The sequence below is a fragment of the Triticum urartu genome, chromosome 4, assembly GCF_003073215.2.
Source record: "Triticum urartu cultivar G1812 chromosome 4, Tu2.1, whole genome shotgun sequence".
NCBI classification, from domain to species: Eukaryota; Viridiplantae; Streptophyta; class Magnoliopsida; order Poales; family Poaceae; genus Triticum; species Triticum urartu.
This window is the reverse complement of record NC_053025.1, coordinates 403,257,850-403,264,325: the sequence shown is the minus strand read 5'-3', so window position 1 is coordinate 403,264,325 and position 6,476 is coordinate 403,257,850.

Genomic DNA, 6,476 nt, shown 5'->3' with positions numbered 1-6,476 from the left:
CCATGCCAAGGAGAGTCCCATCCGAACACGGGACGAAGTCTTCAATCTTGTACCTTCATAGTCCAACAGTCCGGCCAAAGGATATAGTCCGGCTGTCCAGAGACCCCATAATCCAGGACTCCCTCAGTAGCCCCCGAACCAGGCTTCAATGACGATGAGTCCGTCGCACAGATTGTCTTCGGCATTGAAAGGTGGGTTCTTTTCCAAATTCTGAATATCTGCTGAGTTAGTGTCCGGCTCTTGCACTTCTTGGCTTCCGCGCCCAATAAGGGCTATCTTCCACGTGTCGAGCGAATGTGAGGAGCCAGGGCATTTTTACATTTCCCACCCTAACCATGTAAGTAAACTGTCTATTAAAGAGACGGGGATTCTTAGATCCAGACCACACCATCCTCCCACGGCGAGTATCCATCGGAGCGTGCTCGGAAAAATCCATTCCAACATGGTCGGCCATCGCAGCTCCTCCTCCCGCTCACGTAGCCCTAAGCCCGGTGATTGGGAGTTCTGTCCAGCATAGCCAATTAGTAGAGTTACAGACCCAAGGATTTCTCCCTCCAGCGTATATGGTCCCCGTTCGAGCCGGGCTCACCACCTATAATGGCGGGGAGCAAGCGGAGAGCTTCCCCAATCCCTCAAAGGGGGAGCGGGTATGCCTTGTCCCTTATTTACTAAGGGGACTTGGATTTCCAATCCATACGTTCCTCCGCGGGCTCCTGGAGTTTTATGGCCTCGAGTTAAATAATTTCACCCCTGCTTCCATATTACACATCGATGGTTATGTTGGCCTTTGTGAGCTGTTTCTGGGCTGCGAAGCTCATTTCGAGCAGTGGAAGAGGCTATTCTGCCTTGTGCCCCGCACACAGGAGGGGTGAATATATCAAGTGGACGGAGCCGAAATATGGCGCATCGCCGGGACCGAATATCTGTCCGGTACCCCGAAGAGGACGTCCGAAGACTGGCCTTCGGAGTGGTTTTACATGGAGGACGTCCCCCTTCCAGATCCTATTTAGATGGGTCTTCCCGAGTTCGACAATGCCCTTTTGAAGAAACGCCGAAGCTGGCGCCCACGGAGCCCTCAGGAGGAAGATAATGGAGAGGTCCTTTACCTGACGGGCCGGCTAAAAGTGGTCGCTCAATCAGGACTGACAACAATCGAGGTTATGTCAATATGCATAATGCGGGGGGTGCAACCACTTCAATATCGAGGGCACCCCTTGTGGCGCTTTAACAGGGAAGATGATGCCACCCGCTGCGGGCGTAAGGGGCCAGACTCAGTTGATGCTCTAGCAAAAATTCTGTCCGATTTGTTCAAGGGAGAGGAAGAGGAGTTCATCTGTATTAAGCCACGGGATGGATTCTCCATGTACAACCCCCCAAGCTGGGTGAGCTATCACTTTTTACTCCCAACCTTCCCGCATTCTTCGTCATAAATACTCACCTTGCCGTTTCATGGCAGGAGCTGTGAAAAGCCGTAAGGGAGGTCAACAGCCCACCTCCACAACCGGACGACCCTGACCGGGCCCTCGATCCCGGACTCGAAGAGGATCCGGACATATTTGTGGAGCTGATTGACAGGACATTCTATCAATTGAGCTGCGATGATGCCATGGTGGCCATCATAGCCGACTATCCTGGGCTACTCCCTGCATCGCATGTACGAAAAACTGGAGTCCCAACTTCCGAGAAGGATTCCCTTTTATGCACTTCACCTACCGTACACATATGGTGTTTTACAGGGAAGGCCCTCGGGACGCCATGCCGAACCCGCAGTGACTCGCCAACAAGGGACATCGAAGCCGGGTAGGCCAAAAAGGAAGGCGGTCAGGACTGAGACGCCGGCGCAGAGGTATATGATACAGAACCTCGCTCCGTGGTTGTTGTCTTTCTTAAAATATAATGACGTCCATGTTTCCTGGTAGGAAAAACACTCTCCGGACTATATCCGGAGAGGTTGCCGATCACTCCTCCACTAATCGGGCTGCAGGGCCGAACATAGAGGCGGAAGCTAACACGGGGCGAACGCTAGATGCTCCTCCTACAGAGGATGCAAATAGACTATCCGCTGCAAATTCCAAAGTGAAGAGAGCCATGAATCACAGGCGTCGCCCGGCTGTACTCCGTGACGCTTGTTTCTCCCAAGAGGCGTTCGATGCCTTCAACTCAGGAGACGTGTACATCCGTGCTGCTCAAAACGGTCTTGCCAGAGCCACGGACCAGTATGTAAAGGATATACGGGTAAGAAAATCTGATGATTATATATATCAGTAGCCCCTAAGACTTGAAACAGTTGACACAACTGATTTAAGGATCATTATTTGTGCAGGTTCTTACAAAGAAGAATACCCAATTGTCTCAAGAGCTGGAAGAGTGCAAAGCCCAGCTACGGGCCGTGTTGGCTGCGTTGAAGGAGTTCGAGAAGGCCCCCTCTGGTAACACTTGTTTCCAGTGCAACGAATGATAGGTACCAGATAGTATGCGACATGCATGCAATCTAACAATAGATGTTGCAGATGACTCCGGAGTGAATCCGGAGGCCATGCCGGAGGATGCACAACGTGCTAATCGACAGCTAAATGCTGGCGAGCACTGGCTTACGTGAGTTAGGCAGGAGAAAAATAATCTCCAGGATGCCAATATCCAGCTGGGCGTGGAACTGAAAGATGTCTGAGCCCAGCTGGCGGACTCCGTGAAGGAGAATAAGCGGCTTCGACGTGGCATTTTCAGTAAATGCTTGAATGAAATTTTGAAAGAGTTCGGCGAAGAAGCCGGCTAACAGAGTTACGTCTGCAGGTATGCTGACGGGCCGTCCCGCGGAGGAGATGCCCGGGTCTGCGGGTGTTCTTCTACCAGAGCTCTCACAACTGCACGAACAAGTTCGGCAGGTGATGCAGGGTATTGCCCAAGCCTTGTGGCCACCTGCCTCCCCGCTAGGAGGCATGGGGGAGCTTATAGAGAAGCTCAAGGAAGCACGGCGGCGCTTCTGATTATGGAAGATATCAGCCTACCGACAAGGTGCAAGGGAAGCCTGGACCATGGTGAAGACGCGATATACCAAAGCTGACCCAAACCACATGGCCGAGGTCGGACCTGTGGGGCCCGATGGGAAAGAGATCCCTGTCAGTTTGGTGTATGACCAAGTAGAATCAGCCGCAAAGTATTCCCAACAGGATTGTAGGCTAGACAGCCTGTTGGACGGTATAGAAGAAGAATTTAATTAGTCTAAGTGACCGTGTACTTTAAGTGACATATATAATGTCCCTAGCCGGATTGTAAATCATTTGTCATGGAGGACCTTTTTGCTTCGACCTCTGGACCCGATAGTCCGGAGTGTATCCGAATACCCGCTCGGTTATTTAGAAACCGGGGTATGCGTGGAAACCAGGCGTAGGGGTCATAAGTGCTTGAACAGACAAGTACCCGACTAGCTATGTTATATTACATGGATAGTAAGAAACATCTTCCAGGGAGAATAGTTTCGTTAAGGGTTCCTTTACCTGGGTACGCATGCCCTAATGTGCATGTCCCACCTGCGAAAAGAGACGCAGGCTATAACATCTGGGGGCATGTATCGAAATAAATAAAAGTCATCTTTTGTTCACCGACCGAATATTCCCTTAAGAACGCTAGCTTTCGGCTTCACCCAGTCTGAGGTACACATCCGGCTGACCCGGCAGTAACAATCGCAGAGGTGCTCCCCTTATGCCCTAGCCGAATTAACGAGAATGTAGGGCATAAATACAAGAGCCATGCAACCCAGCTTGGCCAAAACTTAAGTCATATCGATGCATATAATGATGAAAAAAGGTACATGTGGAAGAATGACACATGTGCGGGGCATAAAGCCCAGAAAAATAGTTATATTGAGCTTCTGTATAAGAAGCCCCCAGGTATAATGAGCGCGGTTAGCGCGTCAAGATTGTGTAACCAAGACACATGTTAGCCTTTTAAGGCCTTGAGGAGAGGAAAAAAGAAGAGAGAAAGAGAGAAAAGACAGATAATTGATATGCAAAAAATTGACGGAGGTAAGGAGACGAACATAGAGTCCGACACTAGGCATAGAATCTTTGAAGTCTGGCTGCGTGCCATGGGTTTGGCTCGAGTCGATTGTCCGATTCATCCCGCAGACGGTACGCTCCACCGGTCAGAACCTGGTCAATAATGAAGGGACCTTCCCATTTGGGCTTGAGCTTGTTCTTTTTCTTCTCAGGCAGGCGTAGAACTAGTTCGCCAACGTTATAGGTTTTGGCCCGTACTTCTCTGCTTTGATACCTTCGAGCCTGTTGCTGATAGAATGTGGAACGGGCTTTTGCCACGTCGCGCTCCTCCTCCAGGGCATCCAAACTGTCCTGCCGATCGAGCTCGACCTCTTTTTCTTCGTACATGCGCACTCGAGGTGAGTCATGAATTATGTCGCAGGGCAGAACCGCCTCTGCGCCGTACACCATAAAAAATGGTGTGACTGGTGGTGCGATTCGGCGTGGTCCGTAGCCCCCATAGTACGGAGTCAAGCTCCTCTACCCAGTGCGTGTTTGATTCCTTTAAGGACCGCACTAATCTGGGTTTGATGCCGCTCATGATAAGACCATTTTCTTGCTCGACTTGACAGTTAGTTTGTGGGTGATAGACAGAAGCATAATCGAGCTTGATGCCCATGTTGCTGCACCAAAGTTTTACCTCATCGGCTGTAAAGTTCGTGCCATTGTCGGTGATGATGCTGTGGGGGATTCCATAACGGTGTACAACCCCAGATATGAAGTCTATCACCGGTCCGGATTCAGCCGTTTTAACGGGTTTGGCTTCTATCCATTTGGTGAATTTATCCACCATGACCAATAAGTATTTTTTCTTATGGGTTGCCCCTTTAAGGGGTCCGACCATATCAAGCCCCCAGACCGCAAAGGGCCAAGTAATGGGGATTGTTTGGAGAGCGGTAGGCGGCATATGGCTTTGGTTTGCAAAAAGTTGGCAACCGACGCAATGTTGGACCAGATACTGTGCATCTGCTCGGGCCGTCGGCCAATAAAAGCCTGTACAGAAGGCCTTGCTTACAAGGGCTCGGGCTGCGGCATGGTGTCCGCCGAGCCCAGCATGGATTTCTGCCAAAAGCTTCCGCCCTTCCTCTTTGGAGATGCACCTTTGAAGGACTCCGGTAGTGCTTTTCTTATAAAGCTCTCCCTCGTGGACCTTGTAGGCTTTAGATCGCCGCACTATGCAGCGTGCCCTATTTTGGTCCTCGGGTAGTTCCTGCCTGGTTAGGTAGGCCAGGAATGGTTCTGTCCACGGGGCGATGATGGCCATTATCACGTGGGCTGAAGGTGTTATTTCGATGGCAGAGCCTCCGATTGTGTCAAAATTTTTGGTATCTGGTGTTGTGGCCGGGTCCGGACTATTGTTACCGGTGTCCCCTTCCCATACCACGGATGGCTTAAACAACCTTTCCAAGAAGATGTTAGGTGGGACAGGATCGCGCTTAGCGCCGATATGGGCGAGGATATCCGCCGCCTGATTGTTTTCCCGAGCCACATGGTGGAATTCAAGCCCCTCGAACCGAGCTGACATTTTGAGGATGGCGTTGTGATATGCCGCCATTTTCAGATCCTTGGCATCGAAGTCTCCATTTATTTAAGATATTGCGAGGTTCGAGTCCCCACGCACCTCCAGGCATTGAATGGCCATGGAAACTGCCATCCGGAGACCATGTAATAGGGCCTCGTATTCGGCTGCGTTGTTGGAGTCTGTATATAGTATTTGGAGTACGTATTGGACTGTATCTCCGGTGGGGGACATCAGGACGACGCTAGCCCCCAGACCAGCCAGCATTTTAGAGCCGTCAAAGTGCATGATCCAATTGGAGTATGAGCCGTACTCTTTAGGGAGTTTGGCTTCTGTCCGTTCGGTGACGAAATCGGCCAGTACTTGCGACTTAATTGCTCGACGTGGTCTATATGTTATGTCGAACCGGAGAAGCTCGATAGCCCATTTGACAATCCGGCCCGTGGCATCGCGGTTGTTTATTATGTCGTTGAGTGGTACTTCTGAGGCCACCGTGATTGAACACTCTTGAAAGTAGTGTCGTAATTTCCGGGATGCCATGAATACCGCATATGCTATCTTTTGATAATGTGGGTACCGTGATTTGCATGGAGTGAGGACAGTGGATACATAATATACCGGCTTTTGAAGTGGGAATTTATGTTTGTCTGTCTCTCGTTCGACGATGAGCACTGCGCTTACAACTTGGTGAGTTGCCGCTATATATAACAACATTGGTTCGCCGACATTTGGCGCAGCGAAGATTGGGTTGGTGGCTAGGATGGCTTTTATTTCTTCCAATCCGGCCGTGGCTGCGTCCGTCCACTCGAAGTGTTCGGTGCGCCGAAGAAGGCGATAAAGGGGGAGTGCCTTTTCTCCTAATCGGGAGATAAAGCGGCTTAAGGCCGCCACACATCCAGTTAACTTCTGGATTTTCTTGAGGT